A 24069-nucleotide genomic window follows, 5' to 3' on the forward strand; every position below is an offset into this window, starting at 1 on the left:
CACATGCGCACGCTGTCAGTTGTGACGGCGACTGCTGCGGCAATTTGGCAACTTTCGTCCGGTGAGCGCTCCCACCATTTGATTTGTTCGAGAGTTCCCAGCACGCCGGCTGGCTATCCCAGTTAACGTTTGTGCGCGTGCGTGCTGTGCCGACTGGCTTCCGTTTGACAGAAATATTTCTGCCTCGCTTCTCTACTCGTAATAGTAGTCTCTGCTGATGCTTGCTGCGAGGCAAATGCACACGCTGTCAGTTGTGACGGCGACTGCTGCGGGAATTCGGTAACTTTCGTCCGGTGAGCGCGCCCACCATTTCATTTCTTCGAGAGTCCCAGCCCGACAGCTGACTATCCCCAGTTAACGTTGGCGCGTGAGCGTGCTGTGCCGGCTGGCTGCCATTTGACGGAAAAGTTTCTGGCTCGCTTCTCTGCTCGTAATAGTAGTCTCTGCTGGCTGCTTGCTGCGAGGCACATGCACACGCAGGCAGTTGTGACGGCGACTGATGCGGGAATTCGGTAACTTTCGTGCGGTGTGTGCGCCCACCATTTAATTTCTACGAGAGTTCCCAACACGCCGGCTGGCTATCCCAGTTAACGTTGGTTCGTGAGGGTGCTGTGCCGGCTGGCTGCCATTTGACAGAAAAGTTTCTGCCTCGCTTCTCTGCTCGTAATAGTATTCTCTGCTGGCTGCTTGCTGCGAGGCACATGCACACGCAGGCAGTTGTGACGGCGACTGCTGCGGGAATTCGGTAACTTTCTTCCGGTGAGCGCGCCCACCATTTCATTTCTTCGAGAGTCTCAGCCCGACAGCTGACTATCCCCAGTTAACGTTGGTTCGTGAGGGTGCTGTGCCGGCTGGCTGCCATTTGACGGAAAAGTTTCTGCCTCGCTTCTCTGCTCGTAATAGTAGTCTCTGCTGGCTGCTTGCTGCGAGGCACATGCACACGCAGGCAGTTGTGACGGCGACTGCTGCGGGAATTCGGTAACTTTCGTCCGGTGAGCGCGCCCTCCATTTTCATTTCTTCATGAGTTCGCAGCACGTCGGCTGTCTATCCCCAGTAAACGTTGGTGCGCATGCGTGCTGTGCTGGCTGGGTGCCGTTTGACGAAAAAGTTTCTGCCTCGCTTCTCTGCTCGTAATAGTAGTCTCTGCTGGTGCTTGCTTAGAGGCACATGCACACGCTGTCAGTTGTGACGGCGACATCTGCGGGAATTCGGTAACTTTCGTCCGGTGAGCGCGCCCACCATTTCATTTCTTCAAGAGTCCCAGCACGATAGCTGGCTATCCCAGTCAAAGTTGGTGCGTGTGCGTGCTGTGCCGCCTGGCTGCCGTTTGACGGAAAAGTTTCTGCCTCGTTTCTCTGATCGAAATAATAGTCTCTGCTGGTCCTTGCTTCGAGGCACATGCACACGCTGTCAGTTGTGACGGCGACTGCGGCGGGAATTCGGTAACTTTCGTCCGGTGAGCGCGCTCACCATTTCTTTTCTTCGAGAGTTCCCAGCACGGCGGCTGGTTATCCCCAGTTAACGTTGGTGCGCCTGCGTGCTGTGCCGGCTGGCTGCCGTTTGACGAAAAACTTTCTGCCTCGCTTCTCTGCTCGTAATAGCAGTCTCTGCTGGCGCTTGCTTAGAGGCACATGCACACGCTGTCAGTTGTGTCGGCGATCGCTGCCAAAATTCGGTAACTTTCTTCCGGTGACCGCACCCACCCTTTCATTTCTTAGAGAGTTCCCAGCACGCCGGCTGGCTATCCCCAGTTAACGTTGGTGCGCGTGCGTGCTGTGCCGGCTGGCTGCCGTTTGACGGAAAAGTTTCTGCCTCGCTTCTCTGCTCGTAATAGTAGTCTCTGCTGGTGCTCGCTGCGAGGCACGTGCACACGCTGTCAGTTGTGACGGCGACTGCTGCTCGAATTCGGTAACTTTCGTCCGGTGAGCGCGGCCTCCATTTCATTTCTTGGAGCGTTCCCATTACGCCGGCTGGCTATCCCCAGTTAACGTTGGTGCGCGTAGGTGCTGTGCCGCCTGGCTGTCGTTTGAAGGAAAAGTTGCTGCCTCGCTTCTCTGCTCGTAATTGTCGTCTCTGCTGGTGCTTGCTGCGAGGCACATGCGCACGCTGTCAGTTGTGACGGCGACTGCTGCGGCAATTTGGCAACTTTCGTCCGGTGAGCGCTCCCACCATTTGATTTGTTCGAGAGTTCCCAGCACGCCCGCTGGCTATCCCAGTTAAGGGGTGTGCGCTTGCGTGCTGTGCCGGCTGGCTTCCGTTTGACGGAAATGTTTCTGCCTCGCTTCTCTGCTCGTAATAGTAGTCGATGCTGATGCTTGCTGCGAGACAAAATGCACACGCTGTCAGTTGTGATGGCGACTTCTGTGGTAATTCGGTAACTTTCGTCCGGTGAGCGCGCCCACCATTTCATTTCTTCGAGAGTCCCAGCACGCCAGCTGGCTATCCCAGTCAACGTTGGTGCGTTAGCGTGCTGTGCCGCCTGGCTGCCGTTTGACGGAAACGTTTCTGCCTCGCTTCTCTGCTGGAAATAATAGTCTCTGCTGGTACTTGATGCTAGGCACATGCACACGCTGTCAGTTGTGACGGCGACTGCTGCGGGAATTCGGTAACTTTCGTCAGGTGAGCGCGCCCATCATTTCATTTCTACGAGAGTTCCCAGCACGCCGGCTGGCTATCCCCAGTTAACGTTGGTGAGCGTGCGTGCTGTGCCGGCTGGCTGCCGTTTGACGGAAAAGTTTCTGCCTCGCTTCTCTGCTCGTAATAGTAGTCTCCGCTGGTGCTTGCTGCGTGGCAAATGCACACGCTCTCAGTTGTGACGGTTACTGCTGCGGGAATTCGGTAACTTTCGTCAGGTGAGCGCGCCCATCATTTCATTTCTACGAGAGTTCCCAGCACGCCGGCTGGCTATCCCCAGTTAACGTTAGTGCGCGTGCGTGCTGTGCCGGCTGGCTGCCGTTTGACGGAAAAGTTTCTGCCTCGCTTCTCTGCTCGTAATAGTAGTCTCCGCTGGTGCTTGCTGCGAGGCAAATGCACACGCTCTCAGTTGTGACGGCGACTGCTGCGGGAATTCGGTAACTTTCGTCAGGTGAGCGCGCCCATCATTTCATTTCTACGAGAGTTCCCAGCACACCGGCTGGCTATCCCCAGTTAACGTTGGTGCGCGTGCGTGCTGTGCCGGCTCGCTGTCGTTTGACGCAAAAGTTTCTCCTCGCTTCTCTGCTCGTAATAGTAGTCTCTGCTGTCTGCTTGCTACGAGGCACATGCACACGCAGGCAGTTGTGACGGCGACTGCTGCGGGAATTCGGTAACTTTCGTCCGGTGAGCGCGCCCACCATTTCATTTCTTCGAGAGTCCCAGCCCGACAGCTGACGATCCCCAGTTAACGTTGGCGCGTGAGCGTGCTGTGCCGGCTGGCTGCCATTTGACGGAAAAGTTTCTGCCTCGCTTCTCTGCTCGTAATAGTAGTCTCTGCTGGCTGCTTGCTGCGAGGCACATGCACACGCAGGCAGTTCTGACGGCGACTGCTGCGGGACTTCGGTAAATTTCGTCCGGAGAGCGCGCCCACCATTTCATTTCTTCGAGAGTTCCCAGCACGCCGGCTGGCTATCCCAGTTAACGTTTGTGCGCGTGCGTGCTGTGCCGACTGGCTTCCGTTTAACAGAAATATTTCTGCCTCGCTTCTCTACTCGTAATAGTAGTCTCTGCTGATGCTTGCTGCGAGGCAAATGCACACGCTGTCAGTTGTGACGGCGACTGCTGCGGGAATTCGGTAACTTTTGTCCGGTGAGCGCGCCCACCATTTCATTTCTTCGAGAGTCCCAGCCCGACAGCTGACTATCCCCAGTTAACGTTGGCGCGTGAGCGTGCTGTGCCGGCTGGCTGACATTTGACGGAAAAGTTTCTGGCTCGCTTCTCTGCTCGTAATAGTAGTCTCTGCTGGCTGCTTGCTGCGAGGCACATGCACACGCAGGCAGTTGTGACGGCGACTGCTGCGGGAATTCGGTAACTTTCGTGCGGTGTGTGCGCCCACCATTTAATTTCTAAGAGAGTTCCCAACGCGCCGGCTGGCTATCCGAGTTAACGTTGGTTCGCGAGGGTGCTGTGCCGGCTGGCTGCCATTTGACAGAAAAGTTTCTGCCTCGCTTCTCTGCTCGTAATAGTAGTCTCTGCTGGCTGCTTGCTGCGAGGCACATGCACACGCAGGCAGTTGTGACGGCGACTGCTGCGGAAATTCGGTAACTTTCTTCCGGTGAGCGCGCCCACCATTTCATTTCTTCGAGAGTCTCAGCCCGACAGCTGACTATCCCCAGTTAACGCTGGTTCGTGAGGGTGCTGTGCCGGCTGGCTGCCATTTGACGGAAAAGTTTCTGCCTCGCTTCTGTGCTCGTAATAGTAGTCTCTGCTGGCTGCTTGCTGCGAGGCACATGCACACGCAGGCAGTTGTGACGTCGACTGCTGCGGGAATTCGGTAACTTTCGTCCGGTGAGCGCGCCCTCCATTTTCATTTCTTCATGAGTTCGCAGCACGTCGGCTGTCTATCCCCAGTAAACGTTGGTGCACATGCGTGCTGTGCTGGCTGGGTGCCGTTTGACGAAAAAGTTTCTGCCTCGCTTCTCTGCTCGTAATAGTAGTCTCTGCTGGTGCTTGCTTAGAGGCACATGCACACGCTGTCAGTTGTGACGGCGACTGCGGCGGGAATTCGGTAACTTTCGTCCGGTGAGCGCGCTCACCATTTCTTTTCTTCGAGAGTTCCCAGCACGGCGGCTGGTTATCCCCAGTTAACGTTGGTGCGCCTGCGTGCTGTGCCGGCTGGCTGCCGTTTGACGAAAAACTTTCTGCCTCGCTTCTCTGCTCGTAATAGCAGTCTCTGCTGGCGCTTGCTTAGAGGCACATGCACACGCTGTCAGTTGTGTCGGCGATCGCTGCCAAAATTCGGTAACTTTCTTCCGGTGACGGCACCCACCCTTTCATTTCTTAGAGAGTTCCCAGCACGCCGGCTGGCTATCCCCAGTTAACGTTGGTGCGCGTGCGTGCTGTGCCGGCTGGCTGCCGTTTGACGGAAAAGTTTCTGCCTCGCTTCTCTGCTCGTAATTGTCGTCTCTGCTGGTGCTTGCTGCGAGGCAAATGCACACGCTCTCAGTTGTGACGGCGACTGCTGCGGCAATTCGGCAACTTTCGTCCGGTGAGCGATCCCACCATTTGATTTGTTCGAGAGTTCCCAGCACGCCGGCTGGCTATCCCAGTTAACGGGTGTGCGCGTGCGTGCTGTGCCGGCTGGCTTCCGTTTGACGGAAATGTTTCTGCCTCGCTTCTCTGCTCGTAATAGTAGTCGCTGCTGATGCTTGCTGCGAGACAAAATGCACACGCTCAGTTGTGATGGCGACTGCTGCGGGAATTCGGTAACTTTCGTCCGGTGAGCGCGCCCTCCATTTTCATTTCTTCCAGAGTTCCCAGCACGTCGGCTGGCTATCCCCAGTAAACGTTGGTGCGCGTGCGTGCTGTGCTGGCTGGCTGCCGTTTGACGAAAGAGTTTCTGCCTCGCTTCTCTGCTCGTAATAGTAGTCTCTGCTGGTGCTTGCTTAGAGGCACATGCACACGCTGTCAGTTGTGACGGCGACTTCTGTGGTAATTCGGTAACTTTCGTCCGGTGAGCGCGCCCACCATTTCATTTCTTCGAGAGTCCCAGCACGCCAGCTGGCTATCCCAGTCAACGTTGGTGCGTGTGCGTGCTGTGCCGCCTGGCTGCCGTTTGACCGAAACGTTTCTGCCTCGCTTCTCTGCTGGAAATAATAGTCTCTGCTGGTACTTGATGCTAGGCACATGCACACCCTGTCAGTTGTGACGGCGACTGCTGCGGGAATTCGGTAACTTTCGTCAGGTGAGCGCGCCCATCATTTCATTTCTACGAGAGTTCCCAGCACGCCGGCTGGCTACCCCCAGTTAACGTTGGTGAGCGTGCGTGCTGTGCCGGCTGGCTGCCGTATGACGGAAAAGTTTCTGCCTCGCTTCTCTGCTCGTAATAGTAGTCTCCGCTGGTGCTTGCTGCGAGGCAAATGCACACGCTCTCAGTTGTGACGGCGACTCCTGCGGGAATTCGGTAACTTTCGTCAGGTGAGCGCGCCCATCATTTCATTTCTACGAGAGTTCCCAGCACGCCGGCTGGCTATCCCCAGTTAACGTTGGTGCGCGTGCGTGCTGTGCCGGCTCGCTGTCGTTTGACGCAAAAGTTTCTGCCTCGCTTCTCTGCCCGTAATAGTAGTCTCTGCTGTCTGCTTGCTACGAGGCACATGCACACGCAGGCAGTTGTGACGGCGACTGCTGCGGGAATTCGGTAACTTTCGTCCGGTGAGCGCGCCCACCATTTCATTTCTTCGAGAGTCCCAGCCCGACAGCTGACTATCCCCAGTTAACGTTGGCGCGTGAGCGTGCTGTGCCGGCTGGCTGCCATTTGACGGAAAAGTTTCTGCCTCGCTTCTCTGCTCGTAATAGTAGTCTCTGCTGGCTGCTTGCTGCGAGGCACATGCACACGCAGGCAGTTCTGACGGCGACTGCTGCGGGACTTCGGTAAATTTCGTCCGGTGAGCGCGCCCACCATTTCATTTCTTCGAGAGTTCCCAGCACGCCGGCTGGCTATCCCAGTTAACGTTTGTGCGCGTGCGTGCTGTGCCGACTGGCTTCCGTTTGACAGAAATATTTCTGCCTCGCTTCTCTACTCGTAATAGTAGTCTCTGCTGATGCTTGCTGCGAGGCAAATGCACACGCTGTCAGTTGTGACGGCGACTGCTGCGGGAATTCGGTAACTTTCGTCCGGTGAGCGCGCCCACCATTTCATTTCTTCGAGAGTCCCAGCCCGACAGCTGACTATCCCCAGTTAACGTTGGCGCGTGAGCGTGCTGTGCCGGCTGGCTGCCATTTGACGGAAAAGTTTCTGGCTCGCTTCTCTGCTCGTAATAGTAGTCTCTGCTGGCTGCTTGCTGCGAGGCACATGCACACGCAGGCAGTTGTGACGGCGACTGATGCGGGAATTCGGTAACTTTCGTGCGGTGTGTGCGCCCACCATTTATATTCTACGAGAGTTCCCAACACGCCGGCTGGCTATCCCAGTTAACGTTGGTTCGTGAGGGTGCTGTGCCGGCTGGCTGCCATTTGACAGAAAAGTTTCTGCCTCGCTTCTCTGCTCGTAATAGTATTCTCTGCTGGCTGCTTGCTGCGAGGCACATGCACACGCAGGCAGTTGTGACGGCGACTGCTGCGGGAATTCGGTAACTTTCTTCCGGTGAGCGCGCCCACCATTTCATTTCTTCGAGAGTCTCAGCCCGACAGCTGACTATCCCCAGTTAACGTTGGTTCGTGAGGGTGCTGTGCCGGCTGGCTGCCATTTGACGGAAAAGTTTCTGCCTCGCTTCTCTGCTCGTAATAGTAGTCTCTGCTGGCTGCTTGCTGCGAGGCACCTGCACACGCAGGCAGTTGTGACGGCGACTGCTGCGGGAATTCGGTAACTTTCGTCCGGTGAGCGCGCCCTCCATTTTCATTTCTTCATGAGTTCGCAGCACGTCGGCTGTCTATCCCCAGTAAACGTTGGTGCGCATGCGTGCTGTGCTGGCTGGGTGCCGTTTGACGAAAAAGTTTCTGCCTCGCTTCTCTGCTCGTAATAGTAGTCTCTGCTGGTGCTTGCTTAGAGGCACATGCACAAGCTGTCAGTTGTGACGGCGACATCTGCGGGAATTCGGTAACTTTCGTCCGGTGAGCGCGCCCACCATTTCATTTCTTCAAGAGTCCCAGCACGATAGCTGGCTATCCCAGTCAAAGTTGGTGCGTGTGCGTGCTGTGCCGCCTGGCTGCCGTTTGACGGAAAAGTTTCTGCCTCGTTTCTCTGATCGAAATAATAGTCTCTGCTGGTCCTTGCTTCGAGGCACATGCACACGCTGTCAGTTGTGACGGCGACTGCGGCGGGAATTCGGTAACTTTCGTCCGGTGAGCGCGCTCACCATTTCTTTTCTTCGAGAGTTCCCAGCACGGCGGCTGGTTATCCCCAGTTAACGTTGGTGCGCCTGCGTGCTGTGCCGGCTGGCTGCCGTTTGACGAAAAACTTTCTGCCTCGCTTCTCTGCTCGTAATAGCAGTCTCTGCTGGCGCTTGCTTAGAGGCACATGCACACGCTGTCAGTTGTGTCGGCGATCGCTGCCAAAATTCGGTAACTTTCTTCCGGTGACCGCACCCACCCTTTCATTTCTTAGAGAGTTCCCAGCACGCCGGCTGGCTATCCCCAGTTAACGTTGGTGCGCGTGCGTGCTGTGCCGGCTGGCTGCCGTTTGACGGAAAAGTTTCTGCCTCGCTTCTCTGCTCGTAATAGTAGTCTCTGCTGGTGCTCGCTGCGAGGCACGTGCACACGCTGTCAGTTGTGACGGCGACTGCTGCTCGAATTCGGTAACTTTCGTCCGGTGAGCGCGGCCTCCATTTCATTTCTTGGAGCGTTCCCATTACGCCGGCTGGCTATCCCCAGTTAACGTTGGTGCGCGTAGGTGCTGTGCCGCCTGGCTGTCGTTTGAAGGAAAAGTTGCTGCCTCGCTTCTCTGCTCGTAATTGTCGTCTCTGCTGGTGCTTGCTGCGAGGCACATGCGCACGCTGTCAGTTGTGACGGCGACTGCTGCGGCAATTTGGCAACTTTCGTCCGGTGAGCGCTCCCACCATTTGATTTGTTCGAGAGTTCCCAGCACGCCCGCTGGCTATCCCAGTTAAGGGGTGTGCGCTTGCGTGCTGTGCCGGCTGGCTTCCGTTTGACGGAAATGTTTCTGCCTCGCTTCTCTGCTCGTAATAGTAGTCGATGCTGATGCTTGCTGCGAGACAAAATGCACACGCTGTCAGTTGTGATGGCGACTTCTGTGGTAATTCGGTAACTTTCGTCCGGTGAGCGCGCCCACCATTTCATTTCTTCGAGAGTCCCAGCACGCCAGCTGGCTATCCCAGTCAACGTTGGTGCGTGTGCGTGCTGTGCTCCTGGCTGCCGTTTGACGGAAACGTTTCTGCCTCGCTTCTCTGCTGGAAATAATAGTCTCTGCTGGTACTTGATGCTAGGCACATGCACACGCTGTCAGTTGTGACGGCGACTGCTGCGGGAATTCGGTAACTTTCGTCAGGTGAGCGCGCCCATCATTTCATTTCTACGAGAGTTCCCAGCACGCCGGCTGGCTATCCCCAGTTAACGTTGGTGAGCGTGCGTGCTGTGCCGGCTGGCTGCCGTTTGACGGAAAAGTTTCTGCCTCGCTTCTCTGCTCATAATAGTAGTCTCCGCTGGTGCTTGCTGCGTGGCAAATGCACACGCTCTCAGTTGTGACGGTTACTGCTGCGGGAATTCGGTAACTTTCGTCAGGTGAGCGCGCCCATCATTTCATTTCTACGAGAGTTCCCAGCACGCCGGCTGGCTATCCCCAGTTAACGTTGGTGCGCGTGCGTGCTGTGCCGGCTGGCTGCCGTTTGACGGAAAAGTTTCTGCCTCGCTTCTCTGCTCGTAATAGTAGTCTCCGCTAGTGCTTGCTGCGAGGCAAATGCACACGCTCTCAGTTGTGACGGCGACTGCTGCGGGAATTCGGTAACTTTCGTCAGGTGAGCGCGCCCATCATTTCATTTCTACGAGAGTTCCCAGCACGCCGGCTGGCTATCCCCAGTTAACGTTGGTGCGCGTACGTGCTGTGCCGGCTCGCTGTCGTTTGACGCAAAAGTTTCTGCCTCGCTTCTCTGCTCGTAATAGTAGTCTCTGCTGTCTGCTTGCTACGAGGCACATGCACACGCAGGCAGTTGTGACGGCGACTGCTGCGGGAATTCGGTAACTTTCGTCCGGTGAGCGCGCCCACCATTTCATTTCTTCGAGAGTCCCAGCCCGACAGCTGACGATCCCCAGTTAACGTTGGCGCGTGAGCGTGCTGTGCCGGCTGGCTGCCATTTGACGGAAAAGTTTCTGCCTCGCTTCTCTGCTCGTAATAGAAGTCTCTGCTGGCTGCTTGCTGCGAGGCACATGCACACGCAGGCAGTTCTGACGGCGACTGCTGCGGGAGTTCGGTAAATTTCGTCCGGAGAGCGCGCCCACCATTTCATTTCTTCGAGAGTTCCCAGCACGCCGGCTGGCTATCCCAGTTAACGTTTGTGCGCGTGCGTGCTGTGCCGACTGGCTTCCGTTTGACAGAAATATTTCTGCCTCGCTTCTCTACTCGTAATAGTAGTCTCTGCTGATGCTTGCTGCGAGGCAAATGCACACGCTGTCAGTTGTGACGGCGACTGCTGCGGGAATTCGGTAACTTTCGTCCGGTGAGCGCGCCCACCATTTCATTTCTTCGAGAGTCCCAGCCCGACAGCTGACTATCCCCAGTTAACGTTGGCGCGTGAGCGTGCTGTGCCGGCTGGCTGCCATTTGACGGAAAAGTTTCTGGCTCGCTTCTCTGCTCGTAATAGTAGTCTCTGCTGGCTGCTTGCTGCGAGGCACATGCACACGCAGGCAGTTGTGACGGCGACTGCTGCGGGAATTCGGTAACTTTCGTGCGGTGTGTGCGCCCACCATTTAATTTCTACGAGAGTTCCCAACACGCCGGCTGGCTATCCGAGTTAACGTTGGTTCGCGAGGGTGCTGTGCCGGCTGGCTGCCATTTGACAGAAAAGTTTCTGCCTCGCTTCTCTGCTCGTAATAGTAGTCTCTGCTGGCTGCTTGCTGCGAGGCACATGGACACGCAGGCAGTTGTGACGGCGACTGCTGCGGGAATTCGGTAACTTTCTTCCGGTGAGCGCGCCCACCATTTCATTTCTTCGAGAGTCTCAGCCCGACAGCTGACTATCCCCAGTTAACGCTGGTTCGTGAGGGTGCAGTGCCGGCTGGCTGCCATTTGACGGAAAAGTTTCTGCCTCGCTTCTGTGCTCGTAATAGTAGTCTCTGCTGGCTGCTTGCTGCGAGGCACATGCACACGCAGGCAGTTGTGACGGCGACTGCTGCGGGAATTCGGTAACTTTCGTCCGGTGAGCGCGCCCTCCATTTTCATTTCTTCATGAGTTCGCAGCACGTCGGCTGTCTATCTACAGTAAACGTTGGTGCGCATGCGTGCTGTGCTGGCTGGGTGCCGTTTGACGAAAAAGTTTCTGCCTCGCTTCTCTGCTCGTAATAGTAGTCTCTGCTGGTGCTTGCTTAGAGGCACATGCACACGCTGTCAGTTGTGACGGCGACTGCGGCGGGAATTCGGTAACTTTCGTCCGGTGAGCGCGCTCACCATTTCTTTTCTTCGAGAGTTCCCAGCACGGCGGCTGGTTATCCCCAGTTAACGTTGGTGCGCCTGCGTGCTGTGCCGGCTGGCTGCCGTTTGACGAAAAACTTTCTGCCTCGCTTCTCTGCTCGTAATAGCAGTCTCTGCTGGCGCTTGCTTAGAGGCACATGCACACGCTGTCAGTTGTGTCGGCGATCGCTGCCAAAATTCGGTAACTTTCTTCCGGTGACCGCACCCACCCTTTCATTTCTTAGAGAGTTCCCAGCACGCCGGCTGGCTATCCCCAGTTAACGTTGGTGCGCGTGCGTGCTGTGCCGGCTGGCTGCCGTTTGCCGGAAAAGTTTCTGCCTCGCTTCTCTGCACGTAATTGTCGTCTCTGCTGGTGCTTGCTGCGAGGCACATGCGCACGCTGTCAGTTGTGACGGCGACTGCTGCGGCAATTCGGCAACTTTCGTCCGGTGAGCGCTCCCACCATTTGATTTGTTCGAGAGTTCCCAGCACGCCGGCTGGCTATCCCAGTTAACGGGTGTGCGCGTGCGTGCTGTGCCGGCTGGCTTCCGTTTGACGGAAATGTTTCTGCCTCGCTTCTCAGCTCGTAATAGTAGTCGCTGCTGATGCTTGCTGCGAGAAAAAATGCACACGCTCAGTTGTGATGGCGACTGCTGCGGGAATTCGGTAACTTTCGTCCGGTGAGCGCGCCCTCCATTTTCATTTTTTCCAGAGTTCCCAGCACGTCGGCTGGCTATCCCCAGTAAACGTTGGTGCGCGTGCGTGCTGTGCTGGCTGGCTGCCGTTTGACGAAAGAGTTTCTGCCTCGCTTCTCTGCTCGTAATAGTAGTCTCTGCTGGTGCTTGCTTAGAGGCACATGCACACGCTGTCAGTTGTGACGGCGACTTCTGTGGTAATTCGGTAACTTTCGTCCGGTGAGCGCGCCCACCATTTCATTTCTTCGAGAGTCCCAGCACGCCAGCTGGCTATCCCAGTCAACGTTGGTGCGTGTGCGTGCTGTGCCGCCTGGCTGCCGTTTGACGGAAACGTTTCTGCCTCGCTTCTCTGCTGGAAATAATAGTCTCTGCTGGTACTTGATGCTAGGCACATGCACACGCTGTCAGTTGTGACGGCGACTGCTGCGGGAATTCGGTAACTTTCGTCAGGTGAGCGCGCCCATCATTTCATTTCTACGAGAGTTCCCAGCACGCCGGCTGGCTATCCCCAGTTAACGTTGGTGAGCGTGCGTGCTGTGCCGGCTGGCTGCCGTTTGACGGAAAAGTTTCTGCCTCGCTTCTCTGCTCGTAATAGTAGTCTCCGCTAGTGCTTGCTGCGAGGCAAATGCACACGCTCTCAGTTGTGACGGCGACTGCTGCGGGAATTCGGTAACTTTCGTCAGGTGAGCGCGCCCATCATTTCATTTCTACGAGAGTTCCCAGCACGCCGGCTGGCTATCCCCAGTTAACGTTGGTGCGCGTGCGTGCTGTGCCGGCTCGCTGTCGTTTGACGCAAAAGTTTCTGCCTCGCTTCTCTGCTCGTAATAGTAGTCTCTGCTGTCTGCTTGCAACGAGGCACATGCACACGCAGGCAGTTGTGACGGCGACTGCTGCGGGAATTCGGTAACTTTCGTCCGGTGAGCGCGCCCACCATTTCATTTCTTCGAGAGTCCCAGCCCGACAGCTGACGATCCCCAGTTAACGTTGGCGCGTGAGCGTGCTGTGCCGGCTGGCTGCCATTTGACGGAAAAGTTTCTGCCTCGCTTCTCTGCTCGTAATAGAAGTCTCTGCTGGCTGCTTGCTGCGAGGCACATGCACACGCAGGCAGTTCTGACGGCGACTGCTGCGGGACTTCGGTAAATTTCGTCCGGAGAGCGCGCCCACCATTTCATTTCTTCGAGAGTTCCCAGCACGCCGGCTGGCTATCCCAGTTAACGTTTGTGCGCGTGCGTGCTGTGCCGACTGGCTTCCGTTTGACAGAAATATTTCTGCCTCGCTTCTCTACTCGTAATAGTAGTCTCTGCTGATGCTTGCTGCGAGGCAAATGCACACGCTGTCAGTTGTGACGGCGACTGCTGCGGGAATTCGGTAACTTTCGTCCGGTGAGCGCGCCCACCATTTCATTTCTTCGAGAGTCCCAGCCCGACAGCTGACTATCCCCAGTTAACGTTGGCGCGTGAGCGTGCTGTGCCGGCTGGCTGCCATTTGACGGAAAAGTTTCTGGCTCGCTTCTCTGCTCGTAATAGTAGTCTCTGCTGGCTGCTTGCTGCGAGGCACATGCACACGCAGGCAGTTGTGACGGCGACTGCTGCGGGAATTCGGTAACTTTCGTGCGGTGTGTGCGCCCACCATTTAATTTCTACGAGAGTTCCCAACACGCCGGCTGGCTATCCGAGTTAACGTTGGTTCGCGAGGGTGCTGTGCCGGCTGGCTGCCATTTGACAGAAAAGTTTCTGCCTCGCTTCTCTGCTCGTAATAGTAGTCTCTGCTGGCTGCTTGCTGCGAGGCACATGGACACGCAGGCAGTTGTGACGGCGACTGCTGCGGGAATTCGGTAACTTTCTTCCGGTGAGCGCGCCCACCATTTCATTTCTTCGAGAGTCTCAGCCCGACAGCTGACTATCCCCAGTTAACGCTGGTTCGTGAGGGTGCAGTGCCGGCTGGCTGCCATTTGACGGAAAAGTTTCTGCCTCGCTTCTGTGCTCGTAATAGTAGTCTCTGCTGGCTGCTTGCTGCGAGGCACATGCACACGCAGGCAGTTGTGACGGCGACTGCTGCGGGAATTCGGTAACTTTCGTCCGGTGAGCGCGCCCTCCATTTTCATTTCTTCATGAGTTCGCAGCACGTCGGCTGTCTATCTACAGTAAACGTTGGTGCGCATGCGTGCTGTGCTGGCTGGGTGCCGTTTGACGAAAAAGTTTCTGCCTCGCTTCTCTGCTCGTAATAGTAGTCTCTGCTGGTGCTTGCTTAGAGGCACATGCACACGCTGTCAGTTGTGACGGCGACTGCGGCGGGAATTCGGTAACTTTCGTCCGGTGAGCGCGCTCACCATTTCTTTTCTTCGAGAGTTCCCAGCACGGCGGCTGGTTATCCCCAGTTAACGTTGGTGCGCCTGCGTGCTGTGCCGGCTGGCTGCCGTTTGACGAAAAACTTTCTGCCTCGCTTCTCTGCTCGTAATAGCAGTCTCTGCTGGCGCTTGCTTAGAGGCACATGCACACGCTGTCAGTTGTGTCGGCGATCGCTGCCAAAATTCGGTAACTTTCTTCCGGTGACCGCACCCACCCTTTCATTTCTTAGAGAGTTCCCAGCACGCCGGCTGGCTATCCCCAGTTAACGTTGGTGCGCGTGCGTGCTGTGCCGGCTGGCTGCCGTTTGCCGGAAAAGTTTCTGCCTCGCTTCTCTGCACGTAATTGTCGTCTCTGCTGGTGCTTGCTGCGAGGCACATGCGCACGCTGTCAGTTGTGACGGCGACTGCTGCGGCAATTCGGCAACTTTCGTCCGGTGAGCGCTCCCACCATTTGATTTGTTCGAGAGTTCCCAGCACGCCGGCTGGCTATCCCAGTTAACGGGTGTGCGCGTGCGTGCTGTGCCGGCTGGCTTCCGTTTGACGGAAATGTTTCTGCCTCGCTTCTCAGCTCGTAATAGTAGTCGCTGCTGATGCTTGCTGCGAGAAAAAATGCACACGCTCAGTTGTGATGGCGACTGCTGCGGGAATTCGGTAACTTTCGTCCGGTGAGCGCGCCCTCCATTTTCATTTTTTCCAGAGTTCCCAGCACGTCGGCTGGCTATCCCCAGTAAACGTTGGTGCGCGTGCGTGCTGTGCTGGCTGGCTGCCGTTTGACGAAAGAGTTTCTGCCTCGCTTCTCTGCTCGTAATAGTAGTCTCTGCTGGTGCTTGCTTAGAGGCACATGCACACGCTGTCAGTTGTGACGGCGACTTCTGTGGTAATTCGGTAACTTTCGTCCGGTGAGCGCGCCCACCATTTCATTTCTTCGAGAGTCCCAGCACGCCAGCTGGCTATCCCAGTCAACGTTGGTGCGTGTGCGTGCTGTGCCGCCTGGCTGCCGTTTGACGGAAACGTTTCTGCCTCGCTTCTCTGCTGGAAATAATAGTCTCTGCTGGTACTTGATGCTAGGCACATGCACACGCTGTCAGTTGTGACGGCGACTGCTGCGGGAATTCGGTAACTTTCGTCAGGTGAGCGCGCCCATCATTTCATTTCTACGAGAGTTCCCAGCACGCCGGCTGGCTATCCCCAGTTAACGTTGGTGAGCGTGCGTGCTGTGCCGGCTGGCTGCCGTTTGACGGAAAAGTTTCTGCCTCGCTTCTCTGCTCGTAATAGTAGTCTCCGCTAGTGCTTGCTGCGAGGCAAATGCACACGCTCTCAGTTGTGACGGCGACTGCTGCGGGAATTCGGTAACTTTCGTCAGGTGAGCGCGCCCATCATTTCATTTCCACGAGAGTTCCCAGCACGCCGGCTGGCTATCCCCAGTTAACGTTGGTGCGCGTGCGTGCTGTGCCGGCTCGCTGTCGTTTGACGCAAAAGTTTCTGCCTCGCTTCTCTGCTCGTAATAGTAGTCTCTGCTGTCTGCTTGCAACGAGGCACATGCACACGCAGGCAGTTGTGACGGCGACTGCTGCGGGAATTCGGTAACTTTCGTCCGGTGAGCGCGCCCACCATTTCATTTCTTCGAGAGTCCCAGCCCGACAGCTGACGATCCCCAGTTAACGTTGGCGCGTGAGCGTGCTGTGCCGGCTGGCTGCCATTTGACGGAAAAGTTTCTGCCTCGCTTCTCTGCTCGTAATAGAAGTCTCTGCTGGCTGCTTGCTGCGAGGCACATGCACACGCAGGCAGTTCTGACGGCGACTGCTGCGGGACTTCGGTAAATTTCGTCCGGAGAGCGCGCCCACCATTTCATTTCTTCGAGAGTTCCCAGCACGCCGGCTGGCTATCCCAGTTAACGTTTGTGCGCGTGCGTGCTGTGCCGACTGGCTTCCGTTTGACAGAAATATTTCTGCCTCGCTTCTCTACTCGTAATAGTAGTCTCTGCTGATGCTTGCTGCGAGGCAAATGCACACGCTGTCAGTTGTGACGGCGACTGCTGCGGGAATTCGGTAACTTTCGTCCGGTGAGCGCGCCCACCATTTCATTTTTTCGAGAGTCCCAGCCCGACAGCTGACTATCCCCAGTTAACGTTGGCGCGTGAGCGTGCTGTGCCGGCTGGCTGCCATTTGACGGAAAAGTTTCTGGCTCGCTTCTCTGCTCGTAATAGTAGTCTCTGCTGGCTGCTTGCTGCGAGGCACATGCACACGCAGGCAGTTGTGACGGCGACTGCTGCGGGAATTCGGTAACTTTCGTGCGGTGTGTGCGCCCACCATTTAATTTCTACGAGAGTTCCCAACACGCCGGCTGGCTATCCGAGTTAACGTTGGTTCGCGAGGGTGCTGTGCCGGCTGGCTGCCATTTGACAGAAAAGTTTCTGCCTCGCTTCTCTGCTCGTAATAGTAGTCTCTGCTGGCTGCTTGCTGCGAGGCACATGCACACGCAGGCAGTTGTGACGGCGACTGCTGCGGGAATTCGGTAACTTTCTTCCGGTGAGCGCGCCCACCATTTCATTTCTTCGAGAGTCTCAGCCCGACAGCTGACTATCCCCAGTTAACGCTGGTTCGTGAGGGTGCTGTGCCGGCTGGCTGCCATTTGACGGAAAAGTTTCTGCCTCGCTTCTGTGCTCGTAATAGTAGTCTCTGCTGGCTGCTTGCTGCGAGGCACATGCACACGCAGGCAGTTGTGACGGCGACTGCTGCGGGAATTCGGTAACTTTCGTCCGGTGAGCGCGCCCTCCATTTTCATTTCTTCATGAGTTCGCAGCACGTCGGCTGTCTATCCCCAGTAAACGTTGGTGCGCATGCGTGCTGTGCTGGCTGGGTGCCGTTTGACGAAAAAGTTTCTGCCTCGCTTCTCTGCTCGTAATAGTAGTCTCTGCTGGTGCTTGCTTAGAGGCACATGCACACGCTGTCAGTTGTGACGGCGACTGCGGCGGGAATTCGGTAACTTTCGTCCGGTGAGCGCGCTCACCATTTCTTTTCTTCGAGAGTTCCCAGCACGGCGGCTGGTTATCCCCAGTTAACGTTGGTGCGCCTGCGTGCTGTGCCGGCTGGCTGCCGTTTGACGAAAAACTTTCTGCCTCGCTTCTCTGCTCGTAATAGCAGTCTCTGCTGGCGCTTGCTTAGAGGCACATGCACACGCTGTCAGTTGTGTCGGCGATCGCTGCCAAAATTCGGTAACTTTCTTCCGGTGACCGCACCCACCCTTTCATTTCTTAGAGAGTTCCCAGCACGCCGGCTGGCTATCCCCAGTTAACGTTGGTGCGCGTGCGTGCTGTGCCGGCTGGCTGCCGTTTGACGGAAAAGTTTCTGCCTCGCTTCTCTGCACGTAATTGTCGTCTCTGCTGGCTGGTTGCTGCGAAGCACATGCACACGCAGGCAGTTCTGACGGCGACTGCTGCGGGACTTCGGTAAATTTCGTCCGGTGAGCGCGCCCACCATTTCATTTCTTCGAGAGTTCCCAGCACGCCGGCTGGCTATCCCAGTTAACGCTTGTGCGCGTGCGTGCTGTGCCGGCTGGCTTCCGTTTGACAGAAATGTTTCTGCCTCGCTTCTCTGCTCGTAATAGTAGTCTTTCCTGATGCTTGCTGCGAGGCAAATGCACACGCTGTCAGTTGTGACGGCGACTGCTGCGGGAATTCGGTAACTTTCGTCCGGTGAGCGCTCCCACCATTTCATTTCTTCGAGAGTCCCAGCCCGACAGCTGACTATCCCCAGTTTACGTTGGCGCGCGTGCGTGCTGTGCTGGCTGGCTGCCGTTTGACGAAAGAGTTTCTGCCTCGCTTCTCTGCTCGTAATAGTAGTCTCTGCTGGTGCTTGCTTAGAGGCACATGCACACGCTGTCAGTTGTGACGGCGACTTCTGTGGTAATTCGGTAACTTTCGTCCGGTGAGCGCGCCCACCATTTCATTTCTTCGAGATTCCCAGCACGCCAGCTGGCTATCCCAGTCAACGTTGGTGCGTGTGCGTGCTGTGCCGCCTGGCTGCCGTTTGACGGAAACGTTTCTGCCTCGCTTCTCTGCTGGAAATAATAGTCTCTGCTGGTACTTGATGCTAGGCACATGCACACGCTGTCAGTTGTGACGGCGACTGCTGCGGGAATTCGGTAACTTTCGTCAGGTGAGCGCGCCCATCATTTCATTTCTACGAGAGTTCCCAGCACGCCGGCTGGCTATCCCCAGTTAACGTTGGTGAGCGTGCGTGCTGTGCCGGCTGGCTGCCGTTTGACGGAAAACTTTCTGCCTCGCTTCTCTGCTCGTAATAGTAGTCTCCGCTAGTGCTTGCTGCGAGGCAAATGCACACGCTCTCAGTTGTGACGGCGACTGCTGCGGGAATTCGGTAACTTTCGTCAGGTGAGCGCGCCCATCATTTCATTTCTACGAGAGTTCCCAGCACGCCGGCTGGCTATCCCCAGTTAACGTTGGTGCGCGTGCGTGCTGTGCCGGCTCGCTGTCGTTTGACGCAAAAGTTTCTGCCTCGCTTCTCTGCTCGTAATAGTAGTCTCTGCTGTCTGCTTGCTACGAGGCACATGCACACGCAGGCAGTTGTGACGGCGACTGCTGCGGGAATTCGGTAACTTTCGTCCGGTGAGCGCGCCCACCATTTCATTTCTTCGAGAGTCCCAGCCCGACAGCTGACGATCCCCAGTTAACGTTGGCGCGTGAGCGTGCTGTGCCGGCTGGCTGCCATTTGACGGAAAAGTTTCTGCCTCGCTTCTCTGCTCGTAATAGAAGTCTCTGCTGGCTGCTTGCTGCGAGGCACATGCACACGCAGGCAGTTCTGACGGCGACTGCTGCGGGACTTCGGTAAATTTCGTCCGGAGAGCGCGCCCACCATTTCATTTCTTCGAGAGTTCCCAGCACGCCGGCTGGCTATCCCAGTTAACGTTTGTGCGCGTGCGTGCTGTGCCGACTGGCTTCCGTTTGACAGAAATATTTCTGCCTCGCTTCTCTACTCGTAATAGTAGTCTCTGCTGATGCTTGCTGCGAGGCAAATGCACACGCTGTCAGTTGTGACGGCGACTGCTGCGGGAATTCGGTAACTTTCGTCCGGTGAGCGCGCCCACCATTTCATTTCTTCGAGAGTCCCAGCCCGACAGCTGACTATCCCCAGTTAACGTTGGCGCGTGAGCGTGCTGTGCCGGCTGGCTGCCATTTGACGGAAAAGTTTCTGGCTCGCTTCTCTGCTCGTAATAGTAGTCTCTGCTGGCTGCTTGCTGCGAGGCACATGCACACGCAGGCAGTTGTGACGGCGACTGATGCGGGAATTCGGTAACTTTCGTGCGGTGTGTGCGCCCACCATTTATATTCTACGAGAGTTCCCAACACGCCGGCTGGCTATCCCAGTTAACGTTGGTTCGTGAGGGTGCTGTGCCGGCTGGCTGCCATTTGACAGAAAAGTTTCTGCCTCGCTTCTCTGCTCGTAATAGTATTCTCTGCTGGCTGCTTGCTGCGAGGCACATGCACACGCAGGCAGTTGTGACGGCGACTGCTGCGGGAATTCGGTAACTTTCTTCCGGTGAGCGCGCCCACCATTTCATTTCTTCGAGAGTCTCAGCCCGACAGCTGACTATCCCCAGTTAACGTTGGTTCGTGAGGGTGCTGTGCCGGCTGGCTGCCATTTGACGGAAAAGTTTCTGCCTCGCTTCTCTGCTCGTAATAGTAGTCTCTGCTGGCTGCTTGCTGCGAGGCACATGCACACGCAGGCAGTTGTGACGGCGACTGCTGCGGGAATTCGGTAACTTTCGTCCGGTGAGCGCGCCCTCCATTTTCATTTCTTCATGAGTTCGCAGCACGTCGGCTGTCTATCCCCAGTAAACGTTGGTGCGCATGCGTGCTGTGCTGGCTGGGTGCCGTTTGACGAAAAAGTTTCTGCCTCGCTTCTCTGCTCGTAATAGTAGTCTCTGCTGGTGCTTGCTTAGAGGCACATGCACACGCTGTCAGTTGTGACGGCGACATCTGCGGGAATTCGGTAACTTTCGTCCGGTGAGCGCGCCCACCATTTCATTTCTTCAAGAGTCCCAGCACGATAGCTGGCTATCCCAGTCAAAGTTGGTGCGTGTGCGTGCTGTGCCGCCTGGCTGCCGTTTGACGGAAAAGTTTCTGCCTCGTTTCCCTGATCGAAATAATAGTCTCTGCTGGTCCTCGCTTCGAGGCACATGCACACGCTGTCAGTTGTGACGGCGACTGCGGCGGGAATTCGGTAACTTTCGTCCGGTGAGCGCGCTCACCATTTCTTTTCTTCGAGAGTTCCCAGCACGGCGGCTGGTTATCCCCAGTTAACGTTGGTGCGCCTGCGTGCTGTGCCGGCTGGCTGCCGTTTGACGAAAAACTTTCTGCCTCGCTTCTCTGCTCGTAATAGCAGTCTCTGCTGGCGCTTGCTTAGAGGCACATGCACACGCTGTCAGTTGTGTCGGCGATCGCTGCCAAAATTCGGTAACTTTCTTCCGGTGACCGCACCCACCCTTTCATTTCTTAGAGAGTTCCCAGCACGCCGGCTGGCTATCCCCAGTTAACGTTGGTGCGCGTGCGTGCTGTGCCGGCTGGCTGCCGTTTGACGGAAAAGTTTCTGCCTCGCTTCTCTGCTCGTAATAGTAGTCTCTGCTGGTGCTCGCTGCGAGGCACGTGCACACGCTGTCAGTTGTGACGGCGACTGCTGCTCGAATTCGGTAACTTTCGTCCGGTGAGCGCGGCCTCCATTTCATTTCTTGGAGCGTTCCCATTACGCCGGCTGGCTATCCCCAGTTAACGTTGGTGCGCGTAGGTGCTGTGCCGCCTGGCTGTCGTTTGAAGGAAAAGTTGCTGCCTCGCTTCTCTGCTCGTAATTGTCGTCTCTGCTGGTGCTTGCTGCGAGGCACATGCGCACGCTGTCAGTTGTGACGGCGACTGCTGCGGCAATTTGGCAACTTTCGTCCGGTGAGCGCTCCCACCATTTGATTTGTTCGAGAGTTCCCAGCACGCCCGCTGGCTATCCCAGTTAAGGGGTGTGCGCTTGCGTGCTGTGCCGGCTGGCTTCCGTTTGACGGAAATGTTTCTGCCTCGCTTCTCTGCTCGTAATAGTAGTCGATGCTGATGCTTGCTGCGAGACAAAATGCACACGCTGTCAGTTGTGATGGCGACTTCTGTGGTAATTCGGTAACTTTCGTCCGGTGAGCGCGCCCACCATTTCATTTCTTCGAGAGTCCCAGCACGCCAGCTGGCTATCCCAGTCAACGTTGGTGCGTGTGCGTGCTGTGCCGCCTGGCTGCCGTTTGACGGAAACGTTTCTGCCTCGCTTCTCTGCTGGAAATAATAGTCTCTGCTGGTACTTGATGCTAGGCACATGCACACGCTGTCAGTTGTGACGGCGACTGCTGCGGGAATTCGGTAACTTTCGTCAGGTGAGCGCGCCCATCATTTCATTTCTACGAGAGTTCCCAGCACGCCGGCTGGCTATCCCCAGTTAACGTTGGTGAGCGTGCGTGCTGTGCCGGCTGGCTGCCGTTTGACGGAAAAGTTTCTGCCTCGCTTCTCTGCTCGTAATAGTAGTCTCCGCTAGTGCTTGCTGCGAGGCAAATGCACACGCTCTCAGTTGTGACGGCGACTGCTGCGGGAATTCGGTAACTTTCGTCAGGTGAGCGCGCCCATCATTTCATTTCTACGAGAGTTCCCAGCACGCCGGCTGGCTATCCCCAGTTAACGTTGGTGCGCGTGCGTGCTGTGCCGGCTCGCTGTCGTTTGACGCAAAAGTTTCTGCCTCGCTTCTATGCTCGTAATAGTAGTCTCTGCTGTCTGCTTGCTACGAGGCACATGCACACGCAGGCAGTTGTGACGGCGACTGCTGCGGGAATTCGGTAACTTTCGTCCGGTGAGCGCGCCCACCATTTCATTTCTTCGAGAGTCCCAGCCCGACAGCTGACGATCCCCAGTTAACGTTGGCGCGTGAGCGTGCTGTGCCGGCTGGCTGCCATTTGACGGAAAAGTTTCTGCCTCGCTTCTCTGCTCGTAATAGAAGTCTCTGCTGGCTGCTTGCTGCGAGGCACATGCACACGCAGGCAGTTCTGACGGCGACTGCTGCGGGACTTCGGTAAATTTCGTCCGGAGAGCGCGCCCACCATTTCATTTCTTCGAGAGTTCCCAGCACGCCGGCTGGCTATCCCAGTTAACGTTTGTGCGCGTGCGTGCTGTGCCGACTGGCTTCCGTTTGACAGAAATATTTCTGCCTCGCTTCTCTACTCGTAATAGTAGTCTCTGCTGATGCTTGCTGCGAGGCAAATGCACACGCTGTCAGTTGTGACGGCGACTGCTGCGGGAATTCGGTAACTTTCGTCCGGTGAGCGCGCCCACCATTTCATTTCTTCGAGAGTCCCAGCCCGACAGCTGACTATCCCCAGTTAACGTTGGCGCGTGAGCGTGCTGTGCCGGCTGGCTGCCATTTGACGGAAAAGTTTCTGGCTCGCTTCTCTGCTCGTAATAGTAGTCTCTGCTGGCTGCTTGCTGCGAGGCACATGCACACGCAGGCAGTTGTGACGGCGACTGCTGCGGGAATTCGGTAACTTTCGTGCGGTGTGTGCGCCCACCATTTAATTTCTACGAGAGTTCCCAACACGCCGGCTGGCTATCCGAGTTAACGTTGGTTCGCGAGGGTGCTGTGCCGGCTGGCTGCCATTTGACAGAAAAGTTTCTGCCTCGCTTCTCTGCTCGTAATAGTCGTCTCTGCTGGCTGCTTGCTGCGAGGCACATGCACACGCAGGCAGTTGTGACGGCGACTGCTGCGGGAATTCGGTAACTTTCTTCCGGTGAGCGCGCCCACCATTTCATTTCTTCGAGAGTCTCAGCCCGACAGCTGACTATCCCCAGTTAACGCTGGTTCGTGAGGGTGCTGTGCCGGCTGGCTGCCATTTGACGGAAAAGTTTCTGCCTCGCTTCTGTGCTCGTAATAGTAGTCTCTGCTGGCTGCTTGCTGCGAGGCACATGCACACGCAGGCAGTTGTGACGGCGACTGCTGCGGGAATTCGGTAACTTTCGTCCGGTGAGCGCGCCCTCCATTTTCATTTCTTCATGAGTTCGCAGCACGTCGGCTGTCTATCCCCAGTAAACGTTGGTGCGCATGCGTGCTGTGCTGGCTGGGTGCCGTTTGACGAAAAAGTTTCTGCCTCGCTTCTCTGCTCGTAATAGTAGTCTCTGCTGGTGCTTGCTTAGAGGCACATGCACACGCTGTCAGTTGTGACGGCGACTGCGGCGGGAATTCGGTAACTTTCGTCCGGTGAGCGCGCTCACCATTTCTTTTCTTCGAGAGTTCCCAGCACGGCGGCTGGTTATCCCCAGTTAACGTTGGTGCGCCTGCGTGCTGTGCCGGCTGGCTGCTGTTTGACGAAAAACTTTCTGCCTCGCTTCTCTGCTCGTAATAGCAGTCTCTGCTGGCGCTTGCTTAGAGGCACATGCACACGCTGTCAGTTGTGTCGGCGATCGCTGCCAAAATTCGGTAACTTTCTTCCGGTGACCGCACCCACCCTTTCATTTCTTAGAGAGTTCCCAGCACGCCGGCTGGCTATCCCCAGTTAACGTTGGTGCGCGTGCGTGCTGTGCCGGCTGGCTGCCGTTTGACGGAAAAGTTTCTGTCTCGCTTCTCTGCACGTAATTGTCGTCTCTGCTGGTGCTTGCTGCGAGGCACATGCGCACGCTGTCAGTTGTGACGGCGACTGCTGCGGCAATTCGGCAACTTTCGTCCGGTGAGCGCTCCCACCATTTGATTTGTTC

The sequence above is a fragment of the Amblyomma americanum genome, chromosome 6 (genome assembly GCF_052857255.1).
Source record: "Amblyomma americanum isolate KBUSLIRL-KWMA chromosome 6, ASM5285725v1, whole genome shotgun sequence".
Taxonomy (NCBI): domain Eukaryota; kingdom Metazoa; phylum Arthropoda; class Arachnida; order Ixodida; family Ixodidae; genus Amblyomma; species Amblyomma americanum.